The sequence below is a fragment of the Aotus nancymaae genome, unplaced genomic scaffold, assembly GCF_030222135.1.
Source record: "Aotus nancymaae isolate 86718 unplaced genomic scaffold, 86718_ANA_hifiasm-v0.15.2.pri h1tg000002l, whole genome shotgun sequence".
Lineage (NCBI taxonomy): Eukaryota > Metazoa > Chordata > Mammalia > Primates > Aotidae > Aotus > Aotus nancymaae.
The window spans coordinates 2,240,701-2,263,524 of NW_026988413.1; the positions used below are offsets into that span (position 1 = coordinate 2,240,701).

Here is a 22,824-nt window from a genome sequence, read left to right on the forward strand (position 1 = left end):
TGATCACTTGACCTTGCGATCTACCTGCCTTGGCCTCCCAAAGTGCTGGCATTACAGGCATGAGCCACCGTGCCCGGCCAGGCATGCTTTTAAAATATGAAAATAGGATCACATGGCTGTGTGCCAGCTCACTCTCCAGGAATCCTGGTGGTCCTGCTGGATCTTTCCTCACCTCCTCATCTCCTGACCCTGTCTCCCCTGTCTCCCCCGTCTCCCCCTGCTTCCCCTTGCCCCAGTGCACACGGGCTCCTGGTGGTTTCCGATTCCAGCCTTGCTCAGATGCCTTGGCGAGTCCATCCTGACAGCCCGTCTGAGGCTGCAGCAGCAGCTAACCCCTTGATCCTATTTCCCTGGCACTTCCCTCCCCATTTGACTTATGTCTCCTCCTCACCAGGGCACGACTTCTGGTCTGTGGATTTGTCCCCAGGGTTAGTGGCACTCGGTAAATAGATGGGAATGAACGGATGCTTTATTTTTTATTGGCTGCAGAGTCGGTGATGGAGAGGCCGTCTGTCATTTAGTGACGCAGCCCCTGCTGATAGCTTTTATTTCCCACACATTCATACTAAAAATGATGCTACGACGAGTGGCTTTCCATACACGGCGTTTCATGTGAGAGTGTAATTTGAGGGGTGTATTCCTAGAAGTGTGTGAATTCTGAAACTGATGGTGTGTAGTTTGTAAATTTGATAAATGTTGCTTAAGGACCATCCATGAAAGTCGTGTCAATGAATGAAAGTTACGAAACTTAACATGATGGGAGAAAAACATCTCATTAAGTTGAATTTGCATGTTCCTTAGTAAAAGTGGAGCTGAGCATCCTAAATATGCTTATGAGCCATTTCCATTTCATTTCTGCAAAATTGTGGTTCATATTCTTTGCCCATTTTTTGATGGTTTATGACTGTCTTTTTCTTACAGAAGTTCTTTACATATTAAGGAAATTGGTTGTTGTTCATGACATATTGCAAATATGTATTTTTCTCTAGTTGACTAGTTTTATTTTTATTTTTTGCCATCTAGGATTAAAAATCTTCTTGCGTTGTCTAAATTATCAGTCTTTTATGACTTCTAAAGTTTTTTTATGCTTTGAAAACCCTTCCCCACTCAAAATTTTTTTTTTTTTTAAAGTTTCCTCCCGTTCCTTTTAGAGATGGAGATTCTCTCGATGTTGTCCAGGCTGGAATGTAATGACTCTTCACAGGCAGGATCATAGCTTAACGTGGCCTCAAACTCCTGGGCTTGAGTGATCCTCCCACCTCAGCCATCATGCCCAGCTATTTTTATTTTTATTTTTTAAGGGATGCCATGTTGCGTAGACTGGTCTCAAAGTCCTGGCCTCAAGTGGTCCTCCTGGCTCAGCCTCCTGAGTAGCTGAGATTATAGGTGTGAGCCACCATGCCTGGCTCCTAAAATGTTTAATCTTTGACCAACATATTTTTTATTTTGATGCATAAAACAAGGTAAGGCCAACCTTTTTTTCCCCCAGAAAATGTTAATGCCAATATATTTTATTGAAAAATCTGCCTTTCTCCACCAATTTCAAACACCATCTTGATAATACGGCAAAGTTTTAAAACTATATTTGAGGCTATCTCTGGTTCTCTATTCTTTTTCCTAATCTTCCTGCATGTGTGTGCCTCAGTGCGCCACTGCTTTGCTATTATGGCTCTATAACACAGTTTAATAGCATTCCTTGTTACTCTTCATTTTCATAATTTTTCTGTTGATTTTTTCTAAAAAGTGAAATTTATCTTTAATGTTTTTGGAGACAGGGTCTTGCTCTGTTGCCCAGGCTGGAGTGCCATGGCACGATCATAGCTTACTGCAGCCTCACCCTTCTGGGCTCAAGTGATGCTCCCTTCTCAACTTCCCAAGTAGCTGGGACTACAGGTGCGTGCCACCATGCCTGGCTAATTTATTTTACTGTTTATTTTTAGTATAGAGGAGGTCTCGCTATGTTGCCCAGGTTGGTTTCAAACTCCTGAGTGCAAACAGAGGTCCTGCCTCAGCCTCCCAAAGTGCAGTGATTACCAGTGAAAGCCATTGCACCCAACCTAAAAAGTGAAGTTTAGAATTAACGTTTGTCCATGAAAAATCCTGTTGGTATTTTTTACTGGAGTTGTGTTTAATTTGTAGACTAAATTGGGAAAAACTGGAATATTTATGCTGTTAAATATTCCTCTCGAAGGACAGTATGTGCCTTCCATTCATTCAGACAGTCTCTGTTCTCTTCATATAGGTTGTCCATGTTTCTTGCAGAATTTATTCTCAAGTGTCTTATCACTCTGTTTTTGTCAATGGGATCATTACATCTTCTAACGTGTGAGGGCTGTGTGCTCATCTAAAACTCTGGGCCTCTGCTACTAGAGAATGAGAGAACAACGGATATTGGGGACAATCAGGTCTCCCTGTCCTGACTTTCTCTTTTCCCACTTATACGTCTCATTTTTCTCCTGTTTAATTGCCTCGATAACTCCTGCGGCATAGGTGTCCTGGTGTCCTGGGCTCGCTGTCTGGGAGGAGGATGGAGAGGGGCGTGGCCTGGAAAAGGATGGCAGAGTTGGGGGGATTGGGGAACCCTGGCTCAGAGGGACATTTCAGACGCCTGAGAGGATGTGGGACTTCCCTCGGAGAATGTGGGAGGAGGTGAGGGCTCCGAATGGGCCTGGCACATGGGACGGTGAGCTTGCCTGGCTGGAGTGGAGGATGGGAGTCAGGCAGAAGGAAAGCCAAGCTGGGCGGCGAGAGCACGTGTACCACCCATGGTGGGCAGAAGCTGTGCAGATGGCTTTTTTTTTTTTTTTTTTTTTTTTTGAGACGGAGTTTTGCTCTTGTTACCCAGGCTGGAGTGCAATGGCACGATCTCGGCTCACCACAACCTCCGCCTCCTGGGTTCAAGCAATTCTCCTGCCTCAGCCTCCTGAGTAGCTGGGATTACAGGCATGCGCCACCACGCCCAGCTAATTTTTGTATTTTTAGTAGAGACAGGGTTTCACCTTGTTGACCAGGATGGTCTCGATCTCTTGACCTCGTGATCTACCTGCCTCGGCCTCCCAAAGTGCTGGGATTATACAGGCGTGAGCCACCGCGCCCGGCCCGCAGATGGCTTTCTAAGCCTCATCCTTCACCTCGCGGCAGCCACCGTGTGAGGTGAGGGCTCTGAAGCACAGATGAGCACGGTTCTGCCTGAAGGCAGGCCCTGGCGTCCGTCTGCCTGTGGCGGGCCCTGGTGTATGTCTGTGATCTGTTGAGGTGCAGGCTCAGTCTTCGGGCAGCTGGGGGTGTCTGGAGCAGGGAAGGGATCCAGAAGGAAAGAGCATTGTGGAGTGACCAGGAAAATGGGGGCTTTCTCCGTTCCTTGGCAACTCTAGTGAGGTTTGTAGGTGATGAGGGACCCCCATGTCCGTCCAGGAGCGGAACACAGCTGCAGGATCTGCCAGGACAGGCTGGGGACGCCCTGAGACCCTTCCCTGTCAGAGAAGAGGAGGCAGAGTGTGGCAGGGGTGGTGGGCATGGCTTTCTCACCCACTCCCAGGGGAGGGGAGGCGTCTGGAGAATGTTCTGTGTGGGAGAACTGTGAGGGGGAGGATGGCATCGTGCCCCCTGCACCTGCAGCCCCCCGTAGTGTGAGGATGAGCAAAGGTGGGGAAGTGAGAACGGCCCCACTCCTCCTGGCAGATTTCTGAACCGAGGTGAGGTCTGAACTGGTGGAAAAATGAAATTTTGATTGAAATCTAGCTGGAAGGTTTTAAAAATTCTGCAGAGTGCAGTTGTAAAGCTCTAACGTGACTGGAGAAAGCCCCGAGAGGCATCTGGGTGCTGGCGGGAAGTAGGCAGGAAGCCCTGGCACAGGAGTTTAGGGAACGGGAAGCAGAGCTCACAGTTCCGCATTCAAGGCGCCAGGTGCAAGTTTCCGCTGAAAACTTCCCCACGCCTTGTCTTCCCACTTGATGCCCAGACACCACAGCCCTGCATCTTCTCGCCGAAAACAGCAGCTGCGCTTTTTTGTGGTGTGTAGAAATGAAATGCAGAGGACCCCGGTGTGTTGGGCGCTGTCCAGAAGTGAACATTGCATTGGCGGCAGCAGGGGCTGGGCTCACCACCTCTGGGCACAGTATGACACAGGAGTCTGGAGTCAGTCACTTTCCCAGCCCGAGGCATCATTGTAGAGCTGGTTATGCTACTTTACCAATGCCCCTGTCCTGCTGGCCTTTGTCTGCAGCCCTGATCCCTTCCCCAGCTGTCACCATTCAGGAGCTGCCCTCCTGCGCTCTGCACACCCCACCCCACCCCACCCCACCCCACCCCCTTCTGCCCCTCCCTGTAGACTGCAGGTGGGAGCCGGACCTGCACCCTGGCTGTGCTGGAACAAAGCATCAGGGCTTGGTCACCATCAGCCGCTGACCACGGCGGGCTCAGGCTGCTGGGAGACCGGGCTGTGGTGGGGAGTTCCCAGGGATGGCGCAGGGCCAGCGCCCACCAGGAGCCCGAGCCAGGAAGATGGGGAGTAGTCGCCTCGCGGAGCCAGGCACAGGAAGGTCCAGGAAGGCCCAGAGGCGCTGCCAAATGCACCGTGTGAACACAAGAGTCAGCAGCGCGGCCCTTGGCTCTCGGGCTTGGGGCAAAACCCTGACCGCCCCGTTTCCAGCAGCCAGGCCTTGCTCTCCTCTGCAGCCTCAGCCTCCGCCTCTCCCGTGGAATGGGATGTGGTGCTAGGGCCGATCCCCTGGGGCCGTTACAGAAACACTCTTGTTTCAGCAGGAACTTAGACCCACCCTCCACGTGCTCCCTGGTGGCGGCCATGCGGGGTCCGAGGGCCCGCGCCTTCCCTCACTGTTCCCACGCTGCCGGCTGCCCTCTTCGCGGTCTTCATTCGGGGCGGCTCTCCTCAGACGTCTGCTGACTCGGGCTCCGTGAGGCTCCGTCCTCTTGCGCACGTATCAGCTCCTTGGTCTGACCGTGGGCGTTTCAGAGGCCAAAGGGCTCCCCAGCCACCTCCCGCGCCACTCAGCCCACGGGGCTTTGCCCCTCAGTCCCTGGAGAGGAGCTTCAGGGGAGCCAGGACTCCCGTAGCTCCCCGCCCTGGGGAGGGGCCGGGCCCGCCACACCTTCAGCCGGGGCCTGCTGCAGTGTGGCCGCGCCCAAGGCCACCGGGTGAGGGAGCTGAGTGGGAGCGCTCTCCTCCCGCCACCCACACGCCCTAGACCAGGGCCTGGCCTCGAAAGGGACGGCGCTGCTGCCGCTCCCCCGCAGAGCCCGGGCCCCTCCTCAGTCCCTCCTCCGGGCCTCACTGGGGAGACGGAGCCCGCAGCCCCGCTGCCACCCCGCTCGACAGGAACCGCATGGCACTGGGGCAAGTGCTTTGCCTGGGCCCGGCCCGCAGAACCGCGCAGTGGTCGGTAGTGGCCTCCCCGAGGCGGCGCCCGCGTGGGTTTTCGGCGTGTCTGGGCGGGTCCCCCGAGGCGGCGCCCGCGTGGGTTTTCGGCGTGCCTGGGCGGGTCCCCCGAGGCGGCGCCCGCGTGGGTTTTCGGCGTGTCTGGGCGGGTCCCCCGAGGCGGCGCCCGCGTGGGTTTTCGGCGTGTCTGGGCGGGTCCCCCGAGGCGGCGCCCGCGTGGGTTTTCGGCGTGTCTGGGCGGGTCCCCCGAGGCGGGGCCCGCGTGGGTTTTCGGCGTGTCTGGGCGGGTCCCCCGAGGCAGGGCCCGCGTGGGTTTTCGGCGTGTCTGGGCTGGTCCCCCGAGGCGGGGCCTGCTGAGTTTTCTGTCTGCGCTGTCTCTCTCGGGTGTGGCCAGTGGCTGCTCGGTCATCTGCACTAGCTCTGACCTCCTAGGGGTGGAGGTTTCTTTGCTTTGAAGCCAGGATTTCTAAACACTTTATGGGGGAATAACCCCAAGATCCTCACAGGAGGGAGGCCTAATGAAGGCATCTCGGCTCGCCCACCTGAAAGACCTCTGCACCTGTGACCCCGCGGACAGCCAGCGCGCCTTGTCACTCAGTCTCGGAGGTAAGAGTCTTATTTCCATGATCCTGGGTAAGGGAGCTTGGCGTGGGGAAATGGGAGGTTCTGCCACCCGATTAGACAGGTGAGGAGAGCAAACATGAACCAGTTGATGATGACGTCGGTTTGTTGGGGGCAGGTGGCGCACACTGGGGTCCAAAGGGCAGCCAGAGTGCTGGGCATGAGGGGACGTGAGTGACACATGTGGCGGCAAGGTGGCCAGGGCCAGGCATGAAAACTCTGCTGATCCGGGAGTGTTTTGCGTTCATTCTGGGAGCAGTGGGAAGCTTGGATGTGTTTTGAGTGGGGGTGGGTGAGGGTAAGAGACAGTCAGTCATGGGTTTGCATTTCGAGCAGGCTGCCCCGCAGCTTGCAGGACCTTGCAGTGCGTGTGGGTAGACAGAAGGCTGTGGGAGACAAGAATCCCCCAGCCTGGAAAAAAGTGGCTACGTCGGGCTTTGCCTAGAACAGCTCTTTAAAAATAAGAGTCCAGGCCGGGCTTGGTGACTCATGCCCGTAATCCCAACATTTCGGGAGGCTGAGGCAAGAGGATTGCTTGAGCCCAGGAGTTTGAGACCAGCCTCAGCAACATTGGCAGAACCCCATCTCTAAAAAAAAATACAAAAATTATCCAGGTGTTGTGGCAAACGCCTGTGGTCCCAGCTACTGGGGAGACTGAGGTGGGAGGATCACTTGAGCCCAGAAGGCAAAGGTTGCAGTGAGCCGAGATCACACCACTGCCCTCCAGCCTGGGCAACAGAGCAAGACCTTGTCTCAAAAATAAATAAATAAATAAATAAGACCCAAATGACCTATTAAGAGTTATATGATATGCGATTTAAAGTGTAACTTTTGGCCAGGCATGGTGACTCATGCCTGCAATTTGAGAGGCCAAGGTGGGCGGATCACCTGAGGTCAGGAGTTTGAGACCAGCCTGGCCAACATGGTGAAATTCCCTCTCTACTAAAAATACAAAAATTAGCTGGGTGTGATGGCACAAGCCTGTAATCCCAGCTACTGGGAAGCCTGAGGTGGAAGAACTGCTTGAATTTGGAAGATGGAGGTTGTAGTGAGCTGAGATCGCACCACTGCACTCCAGCCTGGGCGATAGAGTGAGACTCTGTCTCAAAATATATATATATATAATAATAAAGTGTAACTTTTGACTCAGGTTCACAAATTTCTTTTGTTTAAATGCATCAATTTATTGGTCGATTACCTTAACATTGAGTTTTTTTTCTGGTTGTAAAGATAATTCATGATTATTATAAAAATTGAAATGTTAACAGTTATGTATATAAAATGTAGAGAGAAAAGTCCACCATAAGCTCTTCCTTCCAGAAATACATACTTTTCTGGATATGTAATGTGTATATTAACTTGCATTATGATTGTTTAAACCAAAATGGGACATACTGTTTCGCAAGTTTCCGCTTGCTCTTGGTCATCTGGGTCCTGGCTACCTGCAGCAGGAGCCCCAGGGTGGCAGCAGCTGTGCACCTGCAGGCTATGTGAAGTGCAGCCCCTCAGGCCCTCCCTAGACCCTGAGTCAGAGTTGACATCCTCACAGCCTCCCTGGGTGATTCGCTTGCCCACTGGAGTCTGAAAGAGTGGATTCCTCACTCTCTTCAGTGACTTTATGGGTGTGATTTATGTAACCAATCTGGTAACAATGAATATTTGATTGTTTTCTTTTAACAACATACTTCCTCTGTACTATTAAAAAATGTGATGGTAGGCTGGGTGCGGTGGTTCACGCCTGTAATTCCAGCACTTTGGGAGGCCGAGGCAGGCAGATCATCTGAGGTCAGGAGTTTTAGACCAGTGTGGCCAACATGGTGAAACCTCATCTCCACTAAAAATACAAAACTTAGCTAGGCGTGGTCATGCATGCCTGCAGTCCGGAGGCTGAGGCAGGAGAATCACTTGAACCCGGGAGGCGGAGGTTGCAGTGAGCCAAGATCAGGCCACTGCACTCTAGCCTGGATGACAGAGTGAGACTCCATCTCAAAAAAAAATAAAAAGTAAAAAAAAAGTGCTGGCTGGGCATGGTGGTTCACGCATGTAATCCCAGCACTTTGGGAGGCTAATGCGGGCAGATCACCTGAAATTGGGAGTTCGAGACCAGCCTGAACAACATTGAGAAACCCCGTCTCTAGTAAAAATACAAAATTGGGACCGGGCGCAGTGGCTCATGCCTGTAATCCTGGCACTTTGGAAGGCCGAGGCGGGCGGATCACCTGAGGTGAGGAGTTCAAGACCAGTGTGACCAACAAGGTGAAACCCCATTTCTAAAAAAAAATGAAAATGAAAATACAAAATTAGTCAGGCGTGGTGGCGTGCACCTGTAATCCCAGCTACTCAGGAGGCTGAGGCAGGAAAATCGCTTGAACCTGGGAGGCAGAGGTTGCGGTGAGCAGAGATTGTGCCATTGCACTCCAGTCTGGGCAACAAGAGTGAAACTCTGTCTCAAAAAAAAAAAAAAAAAAAAAAAAAACTGTAGTAAACTTCCCTTTGTGTATTTTGCAGGGTTGTGCAAGTTTCGCAAGGATTTTATTCTAGAAGTTGCTTAGGGTAAGGTAGGAGTGTTGACATTTAAATTTAACAGACAATGCCAAATTTCCAACTCCAAAACTGTGCCGGTTCGCTCTCCCAGGGAGAGTGAGCACCCATCCCCCATGCCATCCCTCTACCCAGTGGTACCCATCCCCCATGCCATCCCTCTACCCAGTGGCGCCCATCCCCCATACCATCCCTCTACCCAGTGGCACCCATCCCCCATACCATCCCTCTACCCAGTGGCACCCATCCCCCATGCCATCCCTCTACCCAGTGGCACCCATCACCCATGCCATCCCTCTACCCAGTGGCACCCATCCCCCATGCCATCCCTCTACCCAGTGGTACCCATCCCCCATACCATCCCTCTACCCAGTGGCACCCATCCCCCATACCATCCCTCTACCCAGTGGCACCCATCCCCCATGCCATCCCTCTACCCAGTGGCACCCATCACCCATGCCATCCCTCTACCCAGTGGCACCCATCCCCCATACCATCCCTCTACCCAGTGGCACCCATCACCCATGCCATCCCTCTACCCAGTGGCACCCATCCCCCATACCATCCCTCTACCCAGTGGTGCCCATCCCCCATACCATCCCTCTACCCAGTGGCGCCCATCCCCCATACCATCCCTCTACCCAGTGGCACCCATCACCCATGCCATCCCTCTACCCAGTGGCACCCATCCCCCATACCATCCCTCTACCCAGTGGCACCCATCCCCCATACCATCCCTCTACCCAGTGGTACCCATCCCCCATACCATCCCTCTACCCAGTGGCACCCATCCCCCATACCATCCCTCTACCCAGTGGCACCCATCCCGCAGGCCATCCCTCTACCCAGTGGCACCCATCACCCATGCCATCCCTCTACCCAGTGGCACCCATCCCCCATACCATCCCTCTACCCAGTGGCACCCATCCCCCATACCATCCCTCTACCCAGTGGTACCCATCCCCCATACCATCCCTCTACCCAGTGGTACCCATCCCCCATGCCATCCCTCTACCCAGTGGTACCCATCACCCATACCATCCCTCTACCCAGTGGTCTCAGGTGGTTTCTTCTTTTCCCACTCACATGATCTCAGCCTCCTGGAGAGCGGAGAAGCCCTGACTCCACTGTCCCCACGTCCCCAAACTTCCCCTTCTTCAACGTGCCATTCCCTTGCCTCAGATCATTCAGTGGTTCCGCAGAGCCCAGGGCGAGTCCTTCCTGGAGTGCAGGGCTCCTTCGTGCTCAGCCTGTAAGCCCATTTCGGACTCTCCCCTTCCCCCCTGCACCCAGCACACACACTGAGTACTTCTTTTTCTTTTTTTTTTTTTTTTTTTTAGACGGAGTTTCGCTCGTTACCCAGGCTGGAGTGCAATGGCGCGATCTCGGCTCACCGCAACCTCCGCCTCCTGGGTTCAGGCAATTCCCCTGCCTCAGCCTCCTGAGTAGCTGGGATTACAGGCACGCGCCACCATGCCCAGCTAGTGTGTTTTTTTTGTATTAGTAGAGACGGGGTTTCACCATGTTGACCAGGATGGTCTCGATCTCTTGACCTCGTGATCCACCCGCCTCGGCCTCCCAAAGTGCTGGGATTACAGGCTTGAGCCACCGCGCCCGGCCCTTTTTCTTTTTTTTTTTTAAGAGACAGGTTCTCACCATGTTGCCCAGGCTGGCCTCAAACTCCTGGGCTCAAGTTTTCCCAGTAGCTGGGACCCCATGCTGCCACAGGGCAGCACTCACATTGGTGCCTTATCTGCCCTCTAGCTGGCACCCTCTCCACCTTCTGCCTCTACTTTGCTGGGTGATGGATTCCCTGCTTCCTGAGGCAAGGGGCCTCCTCTGTCCTCCGCCCCTGGGCCTGGTGCTCTGATGGGTGACCCTGACGATACAGGACTCTCTGTGTGGAACACTGCTGTGCTCACCTCTGTCTCCTGCACGAGACTTTGAGTCTAAACCTCCGACTCCTATTCAACTGACCGCAGCTCATGTTTCTACCCCAGGGCCTATTTCAACTCCTGGCACGCAGGCAGCACTCTTATTTGACAGGCAAGTGAGCAAATGAACGAATGAATGAATGAATGAGTAAGCACCTTAGAACACTCAAGGCAGATACCTGTGGGCAGAAAAGAACTTTCAGAGGCTTCATAGCCTGTCTTTTCCTTTGTCTATGGAATGGCTGAGCCAAGAGCTGACAGGTTCAGGTTTCCTTACCTGGAGCTTGGACAGCACCAGGCTGTAGCAGTGTGGTCGAATTCGACATGGAGAAGGCCATGTCTGTGGGAGACGCTTCCAGTGAAACTTTGGAGTCTGGACTGAGCTTGTCTGCCAGGGTCTTGAGCCTGTTGTTTATGAGAATCTGTGGGCAGGGTTAGCTCCTCCTCTGACATGCTTCATCCCATTCATCAGATGAGTAAGGAGTTGCCCCCAGACCATGGACCTATGCTGACATCTCTCGCACCGTAAAGGAAAGGAAAAATTCATGGTTTTATGTTGTGGTTTTCAGTATTTTTAGTTTACAAGCCAACTGTTTATCACATTAGGACATTGATCTATAAATAAATTTGAAAGCAGTGATACATCTGGGCCTTCGCGGGCCTCCAGTTGAGGCAATGATCTATAAATATATTTGTCTGTGTCATTGATCCTTTTATTATTAATGTTGTGGTTTTCATTATGGTTATCAATCTCACCCCGATTACCAAGTCCTTGTGAAACCTTTGTTCCCTGACCAGGCCTCATTGGCTGGTGCTGTGCATTTGACTAACATAGTTACATCCAGCGCTGGCTGTATTTCAGACGCATCACGCATTTTCACTAGTTCTTCCTTCTCTTTCCTCCTTTGTAGTGTATTTTTCTATTTTCTAGAGATGCTCCCCTCATTTGTAGTGAATGTTACCTACATGCCCTCAAGGGTTGCTACATTTTTGACATCTGTATGCTTTACCTTCTGGATAAAAGTTATGCCTATTGGGCAGGGCGTTGTAGCTCACGCCTGTAATCCCAGCACTTTGGGAGGCAGAGGTGGGAGGATCACTTGAGCCCAGGAGTTTCAGACCAGCCTGGGCCACATAGTGAGACCCTCGTCTCTACAAAAAACACAAAAATCAGCCAGGTGTTGTGGCATGCTCCTGTACTCCCAGCTACTTGGGGATGCTGAGGTGGGAGGATCTACTGAGTCTAGGAAGTGGAGGCTACAGTGAGCCAAAATCACACCACTGCACTCCAGGCTGGGCAACAGATGAAGACCCTGCCTCAGGAAAAGAATTATGCCTATTTTATTAGTTACGTAAGACTTCTCATTATTTTTTGTTACTTTCTTTTTTCATTGTTGTTTCTATGCCAGGCAGTTTTGTGCTCTTGCAGCAGTCTGGTGGTTTCCCATGCACATTCTTGCTTGAGAAGAACCACCCCGATGCCTTGTATCTGCTGCTGGGTCAGCCAACATTGGAGTGAGGGTGTCTGCTGCTTTTTTTTTTTTTTTTTTTGAGATGGCATTTAGCTCTTGTTACCCAGGCTGGAGTGCAATGGCGCGATCTCGGCTCACCGCAACCTCCGCTTCCTGGGTTCAGGCAATTCTCCTGCCTCAGCCTCCTGAATAGCTGGGATTACAGGCAGGCGCCACCATGCCTAGCTAATTTTTTGTATTTTTAGTAGAGACGGGGTTTCACCATGTTGACCAGGATGATCTCGATCTCTTGACCTCATGATCCACCCGCCTCGGCCTCCCAAAGTGCTGGGATTACAGGTGTGAGCCACTGTGCCTGGCCCGTCTGCTGCTTTTACAGGACTTATAAAACTCTATATTTCAGCCGGGCACGGTGGCTCACGCCTATTATCCTAGCACTTTGGGAGGCCGAGGTGGGTGGATCACTTGAGGCCGAGAGTTTGAGACCAACCTGACCAACACAGTGAAACCCTTCTCTACTAAAAATAGAAAGAAATTAGCTGGGCATGGTTGCTCCTGCCTATAATCCCAGCTACTCAGGAGGCTGAGGCATGAGAAGGCATGAGAATCGTTTGAACCTGGGAGGTGGACGTTGTGGTGAGCTAAGATCGTACCATTGCGCTCCAGCCTGGGCAATAGAGCGAGACTTTGCCTCAAAACAAACAAAACAACCCACAACCCTATCTTTCTATGCAGCTATGTTACTCAGGCCTAGAGGAAACTAATAGAATTTGAGTGCAGCCTTTTCAAATTGCATAAGACACGACTTAGTATCATCACTGGCTAAGGTCACCTCCCCTTCAGTATTACTCAGATCACAAACCAAGTCCAAACACGGTCTTCTCCACGTTGACATCCTGTCAATGCAACACTCAAGTGTCTTTTTGTTTTGTAGATGGAAAAGTTTTTTTCTCATTATAAAAAGTTCTAAATAGGCCAAACACGGTGGCTCATGCCTGTAATCCCAGCACTTTGGAAGGCCGAGGCAGGAGGATCACTTGAGCCCAGGAGGTAGAGGCTGCAGTGAGCTGCGATCACGGGCCATTGCCTTCCAGTCTGGTCAACTGAGCAACACCCTGTCTCAAAAAGAAAAAAAGAAAGTTCAGAATAAAAAGTGCAGACCATTAAAAAAGTTTAAAAGAGAAAGCCACAGAAGGTGCTTCTGTGAGTGCCTTGCTGTCTTCGGCTGTGCATGCCTGTGACACCAGAGCAAGTGTCTTTCTCCCTGGGTTCCAGGGGGCCAGTGGGGCCAGCCCCGAACAGCACGGCTGGGCATTGACGATTAGCAGTCCAGCTTCTTCCCCTCTGCCGGGCCTGGCCCACTCGGAGGGCTGCTGTGTGTGTCCCACCAGGTCCCAGCTGCCCACGGGGTGGCCTCGCCCTTCCGCATCCTCACCGCGGGCTTTACCTCCCTGTCTCGAGCCAGCTCAGTGCAGGACCTCTCAGGTTCCACTCCCAGCTAGACGATGCGCGGGAACATCTTTGTCTCCGTGTGCAGAAGAATCTGACTGACCACAGCAGCTGACGAGCAAAACAGCAAAACTCTAGTAACAACCAGTGGCTACTCAGAGGAAAGCCATGCAGAGTTCTCACTTTGTCTTTCTTTTGTTTTTTTCTTTTTTTGTTTTTTGAGTTTGGCTCTGTCACCCAGGCTGTAGTGCAGTCGTGTAATCTCAGCTCACTGAAACCTCCGCCTCCTGGGTTCAAGTGATTCCCAGGCCTCAGCCTCTTGACTATCTGGGATTACAGGCATGTGCCACCATGCCTGGCTAAGTTTTGTATTTTTAGTAGAGAGAGAATTTCACCATAGTGATCAGGCTGGTCTCGAACTCCTGACCTTAGGTGATCCACCCGCCTTGGCCTCCCAAAGTGCTGTGATTACAGGCGTGAGCCACTGCTCCCGGCTTGCTCTCTTTCTGAACCCAAGCTGGATTTCTCCTCCTCAGCCTAAGGTTCTTTCGTCAACACACAGAGTTTTGGAGAATAAAAGGGGAGGAGGGAATCGTCCTCCATTCTTACTGTCTTCCAGCAGCCCTCAGGCCGGGAGGGTGGGTGCTGGGAAGGTGATGACTCCCTAAGGATTCCTGCCTTGTGAGGTCGGGGAGGTAGGAGCCATGCCCTGAACGCAGAGGAATTCCCCAGAGGAAGGGGTGGGGGCCAGGAGACATTGCTGCGGGATTCCTGAGGCTCCTTCTCCTCTCCTGCAGCCCTGGCCTCCCAGTGCAGAGTCCACGCCTGTGCCCACCTCTGCCAGCACAGCATCCCCAGCGTGACTCCCACCCTTTCCATGTGGCCAGCGCTCTCACACAGCAACCTGGCCGAATCTGACCTCTTTTTTGAAATTGCCTTGGAGTCTTGTCTTCCCCATTTTCACTCTCCCTATGCTTAGAAATGATCTTTTCAGGGCCTTTAGAAAACATGTGGTTGTCCATTGATCAGAGATGTTTTAAATTTGTACAAAAGGCCGGGTGCAGTGGCTCACACCTGTGATCCCAGCACTTTGGGAGGCTGAGGCAGGCAGATTGCCTAAGTCAGGAGTGCAAGACCAGCCTGGCTAACCTGTTAAAACCCTGTCTCTACGAAAAACACAAAAATTAGCCAGGCGTGGTAGTGGGCACCTGTAATCCCAGCTACTCCCAAGAGGCTGAGGCAGGAAGGAGAATCGCTTGAACCCAGGAGGTGGAGGTTGCTATGAGCCAAGATCGTGCCATTGCACTCCAGCCTGGGAAATAGAGACTCTGTCTCAAAAAAATAAATAAGTAAATAAATAAAAATAAATTGCATTGGAAATACACACAAAAACACAGAAATAATAACTCCCCAAAGAAAACCAACATTCATCACCTGACAGATGATTTTGTTAGAGGTTGGGTCTGCTGTGGGGACCTGGACGTAAGTGGACAAAATACGGTGCGTTTGTTATCAGCAGAGAGTAGATCTTTAGCAGCGGTCACGCGGTGCTGAACACTAGCTTTTAAATTAGCTGCATTTTAAATAATATGGCTTAAAAATACACAACGATAAATCAGGAGATCATTGTAAATCACGGTCTCACATTACCAAGCTTGGTCTCTGCCTGGTGCAATGCATGATTAATCTTTCTGTTGCCAGGGAAGTGATGCTTCCTGTTGGAGAGATTGAGTGTGGATCTGAAAGTTCCCTCACCTTGGGTTCACTTGCTAGCACGGCTCCTGACCCAGCTGTCTGCTGCTATCTGAGGTCCACAGAAACCTGTACATTGCTCTGTCTTTCAGAGTGAAATTCTTACTGATATTCAAAGAGTAGACTGGGCACAGTGGCTCACGCCTGTAATCCCAGCACTTTGGGAGGCTGAGGTGGGCAGATTACCTGAGGTTGGGAGTTTGGGACTAGCCTGACCAACATGGAGAAACCCTGTCTCTACTAAAAGTACAAAATTAGCTGGGTTTGATGGTGTATTCCTGTAATCCCAGCTGCTTGGGAGGCTGAGGCAGGAGAATTGCTTGAACCTAGGAGGGGGAGGTTGTGGTGAGCCGAGATCGTGCCATTGCACTCCAGCCTGTGAAACTCCATCTCAAAAAAAAAAGAGTAAACATCTACTGAGACACACCTGCTTATTTTGTCTTCTTCTTGGTGAGTTGGAAATACCTGGATTTTTCCCATGATAAAAGCATTTCTCAATGCAGACGCTGTACCCCAGCTAGATAGCAAGTTTTAACTCCCATGCTGAGGAGTAAAATCTCCAGCTTTTGCCTTTCTGGGGCTGGCCCTTGAGCAGTGGTAATTATCAGAATTTTATCCTAGAAAACAAGGCAAGTCTGGCACACCATTTCTTAATTACATTGCTTGAAAACTAATTTATTCTATATGTATTTGATACTGAAATTACAGAAACATTTTACTGTTCAACTAGCACACACGGGTGCTTTGCAGAGCAGTTGGCTGGGAATACTTATTTTAGAACTTTTCATAGCATTTATTGATCTGTCTGGCAAATGAATCCCTAGACAGGAACTGTCTGTGGGTGACATTTTATGACCCTAATATAGATCCAAAGCTTTTAATGTACCTTTTGCCTTTATCATAATGTCACCAAGATGATCAGAGCAGGTAGGAATAGCCTTCTGAAATCAAATTGCATGTTTAACTATGTTAGGATAACTGACCTACACAGCCTGTGCATCTAGAGATTTTGGAATGGTTCTTTGCCAGTCTGGTCATGTGGCTTCTAAAACTGAGGAAGCAAGAGATGATCCTCTCTGTTGATGATATAGAACCATGGTTAAGTTCTTAGTAGGTCTCAAGGAGCAACTAAACCTACCGGTCAACCATTGTCAACAGAAACAGCAAAGTATTAGTTACGCCAACCAACATCAAAATAGGTATTCTTGTCAGACCAATCCTGGCATCTAAATCGATCATACTGAGCAACCCTGCTTAAGGGCTGAACTCATGATATTGGTAATGTCAGGAAGTACTGGCCAGGCACGGTGGCACATGCCTGTAATCCAAGCACTTTGGGAGGCTGAGGCAGGAGGATTGCTTGAGGTCAGATTACTCAGAAGCTACACTTAATGGGTTTATATTTTAGAGGGTGCCAGACAGAAAACCACAAGCCTAGTTTGCTTTTCAAGAATTTAAAAACAGGACTCTTGCTCTTGAAGTTGTTAAACTCTCTCATGGATGTTAGACAGCATTGTGATGGAGAAGCTGTACATTTCACAAACTGATCGTTCTTTGCATTGCACGTGGAGGAAGCAAGATCACAGCTGAATCCCGATCATCTTCACTGAGCGCAATCATGGAGCAGGGCTGGCGTGGCTTTTCCTGGGCAAAGGGTTGGCACATTTGAAGTTCTGCCAGCCAGATGCCAGGCATTCATCTCCACTAAATGCTAGAGACAGGCAGGGGTATGAGCATTTGCAAACTTCCTACTGAAACTTAGTGTTTTTCCCCAAACTTTTCAACATATGCAATATGTAAATAAACTCTGAACTTTTGGGAAAAAATAGATTATAAATGGCATAATTCCATTATATGACATCCTCAAAGAAAGACAACACTTTAGTGGTGGAGTAGTTTCCAAGGCTTAGGGATGGAGAGAGGGAGGGGCTACAGAGGGGCACACAAGGGAGGTGGTTTTGTTTCCTTTTTTTTTTTTTCCTGAGACAGAGTCTCGCTCTGTCACATAGGCTGGAGTGCAGTGGCGCAATCTCAGCTCACTGCAACCTCCGCCTCCCAGGTTCAGGTGATTTTCCTGCCTCAGCCTCCTCAGTAGCTGGGACCACAGGTGTCCACCACCATGCCCAGCTAATTTTTTGTATTTTTAGTAGAGACGGGGTTTCACCATGTTGGCCAGGCTGGTCTTGAACTCCTGACCTCAAGTGATCTGCTGACTTTGGCCTCCCAAAGTGCTAGGATTACAGGCATGAGCCACTGCGTCCAGCCTGTTTTATTTATTTATTTATTTGGAGTATAATTGTTCTGATAGTGGTTGTGGTCCCACATACCTGTACATGTGTTAAAATTCATAGAACTGTCTTTTGAAAAAGTCATTTTTAATTATATGATGTTTTACAGATAAAACTTAAAAACTGCATTTAGGCTGGGTTCGGTGGCTCATACCTGAAATCCCAGTGCTTCCTACTGGGAGAAGGGGAGGAATATGGCCCTGTCCTGCAGGATTGTGGTCGAGGAATTGGAATGAGCTCCCGGGTCTCTATTGGATGGTTGTGTTCATTCCCTTGGGGGTTAATTGAACATCCAAGTTGAGATGTCAGATAAACAGTGGAATACAGTGTGGATTTCAGGGGCTTGGCTTGGGCAGGAGATGAAGTCATCAGCAGGTAGATGACATTTAAAACCCTGAGCAGGAATGAGCTCCCGTGAGAGGGAGGGCAGATGGAAAACCCGCCCAGGGGAGCCCTGAGGCACTGGAGTTTTTAGGTCACGGGGTGAGGAGGAACCAGTGATTGGGAAATGCCCAGAAACTGTCCTCAGGCCGCTCAGCTTTGCAGAATTTCCTCTCTTCGAGGAGCAGCCGTAACTCCAATCGCTGCTGTGTGTTGAGGCTTCTCTGTGTGCCGGGCAGGGGTGAGAGCTCTCAATGATGCTCTCATTTGCTCTTCCCAGCCATGTTCTGTATGGATGTCACTGTGCCCCTGTGCAGGTGGGACAGACAACATTTTGCCCACTTTCTGGAGCAGAGCAGTGGGGTCTCAACTCTGACCTTTTTTTTCTCTTGCCCAAATTCCTATCTAAAGCCTGGGGAGTCCACACTATAAACCATACAGTCTCATCAGAAGGGTTTTTATTTAACCCTGTATAATGTGGCTCACTTTCCAACCTGACTCTGGCATAACATCACATGAGAGAGAAGGAAGGAAATGGAAATATTTTAACCCCAAATATATTTCCTTGCCATCTCTTGAAATAGCCCTGCAAAGTAGTCTCTTGTGGGGAAAATCTATTCTGTAGAGAACCTCCTTTCTGTTTTCCAGAACTTTTTCCTGATCCAAGAGACAATCAACTAACAATCTGAAATCTTTTTTTTTTAAAAAAAAAAACAGACTGGAGTTTCACTCTTGTCACCCAGGCTGGAGTATAATGGCACGATCTTGGTTCACTGCAACCTCTGCCTCCTGGGTTCAAGCGATTCTCCTGCCTCAGCCTCCCGAGTAACTGGGATTACAGTTAACCTGCCACCATGCCCGGCTAATTTTTTGTATTTTTAGTAGAGACAGGGTTTCACCATGTTGGCCAGGCTGGTCCTGAATTCCTGACCTCAAGTGATCCGCCCACCTCAGCCTCCCAGAGTGCTGGGATTACAGGCATGAGCCACCACACCTGGCAATCTGATGCCTTTTTAAGTCTGATAAGAAACAATTATAACCTATTCTCCCTCTGAAACCTGCTACCTGAAGACTTTATCTGCATAATAAGAACCTTGGTCTCCACAACCCCGTATCCTAATCCAGATACTCCTTTCTATCAATTCCAGATACTCCTTTCTATCAATTCCAGGTCTTTAGGTAATAACTCAACCAACTGCCCATCAGAACATCTTTGAATCCACCTATGACCTGGAAGCCCCTGCCCTGTCCGATTATCCCACCTTTCCAAACCCAACAACATACATCTTGCATGTATTGGCTGATGTCTTCTGTCTCCCTAAAATGTACAAAGCCAAGCTGTAGCCCAATCATCTTGGACATAGGTTCTCAGGATCTCCAGAGGGCTGTGGCATGGGCCATCGTGTTGGCGGCAGCGAACCTGTACGGGTCTGCAGCAACCTCACTTCTTGCCTCCTCAGAAGAAAGAATTCAACTGAGTGGCATAAGGCAGAGTGAGACTAAGGCAAGTTTTAGAGCAGGAATGAAAGTTTGTTTAAACATTTAGAGCAGGAACAAAAGGAAGTAAAGTACACTTGGAAGAGGGCCAAGTGGGCGCCTTGAGAGATCGAGTCTATAGTCTGACCTTTGACTTAGGGGAAGGAGTCCTGCATCCCTTCTTCCCTGATCCTTCCCTTGGGGTGGGCTGTCCGTATGCACAGTGGCCTGCCAGCACTTGGCACGGCTGCATACTTGGTGCATTTCCTGCAGTTGTGCGCGTGCTCCCTGGCGGTGTTCTTCCCTTACCAGTCCAGTGTTCCCGGAGGGAGGTCATTCTCCAGCTTTGCCTCTCAGTGCACAGGTGCGAGCCCACTTGCCCAACTCCTGAGATCTTATCAGGGAGCTGCCAATCACCAGTACCAGATGTTTCTATCTATTGGGAAGCTGCTATTCCTTGGTGCCAGCTGCAACTAATTAGAGAGCCAGTTGACAGCCACCTGACCATCACCTGATGGTCTCCTGACATTGCTGGCTGGAGGGGGCCCTCTCCTGTCTGCTCATGTCTGGCTTGCTACCCGCTGTAAGAATTGGTCACTCATATTTGGATCACAGTAAATCTCTTCAAATATTTAAGAATTTGACTTTCTTCATTGACAGTAGTTGGGTGGAGGACACCTCCAGGTGCAGCTCAGGCACAGACCGACCTGCGGCACCTCGCTCCCAGGATTGGTGCTGCCTGGGCGGCAAGAGTGATTCTCTGTTTCAAAAAAAAAAGAAATAAAGTCTATAAACACATGCTTTACAAGCCAGTTACACTTTTATGAGAGTCCATGTTTGCCTTTTTTTTTTTTTTTTTTTTTTTTTGAGACGGAGTTTCGCTCTTGTTACCCAGGCAGGAGTGCAATGGCGCGATCTCGGCTCACCGCAACCTCCGCCTCCTGGGTTCAGGCAATTCTCCTGCCTCAGCCTCCTGAGTAGCTGGGATTACAGGCACGTGCCACCATGCCCAGCTAATTTTTTGTATTTTTAATAGAGACAGGGTTTCACCATGTTGACGAGGATGGTCTCGATCTCTTGACCTCGTGATCCACCCGCCTCGGCCTCCCAAAGTGCTGGGATTACAGGCGTGAGCCACCGCGCCCGGCCCCATGATTGCCTTTATAATGACTCAAAGATGGGACATGGAGGAGCTGTGCTCTGTTTCCAGGAGCTGTGGGTGGGTTTTGCTTTGGGGTGATCAAGACAGGGGTCAGCCATTTCTCTGGAGACCCCTTAATGCCAGGATGCTGAGCAGATAAGAACTGATTACTTGTCCTCGCCGTTGTTTTTCCTGTAACCATATATTTGCATTTGTGTGTGTTCTGTTTTACAACATGTCGATCTGCCTCACTCCTGTGGAAGCTGTAAAATCTTCCATTCCGTCGTGGCACGAGATATGTTCAAGCTGCTCTTGAACAGCAATGAGTAGCAATCCATGAGCCGGGCACTTGAATTCCTTGTTCTTGCTGGCTAGCCTTCTTAAGTTGGATGCCAACATTAAGCTTATCCCAGAGGTCAGCATTTCAGATGGCAAATATCTCTGAGCCCTATGATATAAACCTGTCACGAGGAGCTGTCACTTGGTTTACTGCAAGGCCTTTGTGAGCCGTAGGTTAATATATTAATGAAGACTGTGGCTGTTACCCCACATTAAATAATGACTGCGAATGATTGGAAGAAAAACATCCTTCTGTTCCCCTGCAGGCTGTGAGATTGATGAGAATGGATTACCCTGCCAAGGGAACTCAAAAATATTACAACCTTTTATTCCTCTGTGGCTTGGATGAGTGTGTATTCATTTCTACGTTATGACCAAAAAAACCTCTTACAATGATTCTGAGCTAAAGACGCATTAAATCACCACTTTAATTATATCGGAACAGTGCACTGAGATTCTATCACTAATCTAATTTAATCTTGGCATCTCAAGCTCATCTAATATTTTATTTCTATTTAGGTCATATTAGTCAATTGGGCATTAGCAGCAGTACTTATTTATCTTATCAGTTTATTTTGGTAAAGTAGTAAATTATGATAGAATTACAATAATTCCTCAGCTTATATACATCTCACAATCACATACAAGCTTGGCATTTTAAAATGTGGTCTCAGTTTAATATTAATATTCACACTTTCATGGTTGTCTGTTCCACTTCTCCAGAACATTTAAATGGCTTGGAATATTCTGGATGTGACTTTCCTTTCTGAAACGCTGCCGTTTAGCATTTTATTTGCGACATTACCTCTATATGCAAACAGATAAAAAGCAAGCCATGTACAGTAGGCCAATGAGCTTGAAAGCCAGCAAGAGAAGGTACTAGGGGTGGCGCTGGGGGAGTTGGGCCCCCACCTACTGACAGGTTTCACCATAGTCTGAGGGAGGCTAGCTGGGCCCAGAGACTGGAGACCCAGGGTGCTTTGCTAGTGTCCCCAGAATAGAGTTTCTGTTTAAGCAGAAGACCTAACACAAGTAAGTTCAGGGACAGATGCCCAGTAGCCAAGCTCATGGAAGCGGTGGTGAGCACAGAATGTTGGTTTATTCCACACAGTGAAATGCTTGGAGAGACAGGTGGTTGGGTCTTGTCCAAGACCAGCTCCTGTGTTCTGTATGCAGGTCTCTATTTTGTTGATTTTCTTCTTTTTTAAGAGTCAGGGTCTCCTCTGTTGCTCAGGCTGGAGTGCAGTGGTGTGATCATAGCTCTCTGCAGCCTTGAACTCCTGGGCTCAAGTGATCCTCCCTCATCAGCCTCCTGAGTGGCTGGGACCACATGCCACCACGCCTGGCCTGTGTGCAGGTCTCTGTGGGAATCTTGCCGGTCCTAAGGGCTGCTTGGAAGGCATGGATTTTGGGGAAAGGAGGGTCTGGATTGCCTTGCCAGTGGCCCCACAGTGCCTGCATCCACCACCTGCAGCCTCTGGCTCTCCTGTCCCCACAGGATGAGGGACATGAGGACGGCTCTGAGTAAGACCCAGAGCCCGTGGGTGAGCCTGCAGCATGTGGGCAGCGCCTAGGCAGCCTTTCCTAAGCTTTTTTGACTATGAATCCCTTTTGGTTTCATAAGGCATTGATTATTGATTATTAGATATATTAACATATTCAATTAGTTTATAGTTACCTGTTCCAGAGGATCCCTTCATTTCCTCCACCTGAGTCCTCCTAGTCCTCCAGGAGGACTCAGGAGCAGACATAGACTCACTCACTGCATAGCCACAGAGACCACCCCGCACACTCCCAAACCCTCAAGGCTCTCGGAGGAAGGAAGGTACTTGCCGAGACCTCTGTGGTCTGTCCTGGTCTTAGCCCTTCCCACCACACAGAACAGGCTCAATGTTCTCCTGCAAGTGCCAGAAAGCTTGGGTCCTCCGGATGTCTGTTTTCCAATCAGTCAGTATTGATTTTGCAGTTTAACTCTGACAGGGAAGTCTCATTTCCTGAATTTCCAAATTTTTAAGTGAACGCTCCCACTCTC

The 22,824-nt window shown here is 50.0% G+C and overlaps 1 protein-coding gene across 1 annotated transcript in view; it reads left to right on the forward strand.

Annotated features, from left to right (window-relative positions):
• The first annotated feature begins 5,824 nt into the window (after positions 1-5,824).
• The window catches only part of LMBR1 (limb development membrane protein 1), a 249,167-nt gene continuing 232,167 nt past the window's right edge, over positions 5,825-22,824 (forward strand). Inside the window, exon 1 of the mRNA XM_064367704.1 lies at positions 5,825-6,004. The gene's annotated coding sequence lies outside the window, so the exon portion shown is untranslated. The remainder of the gene's footprint in view (positions 6,005-22,824) is intronic.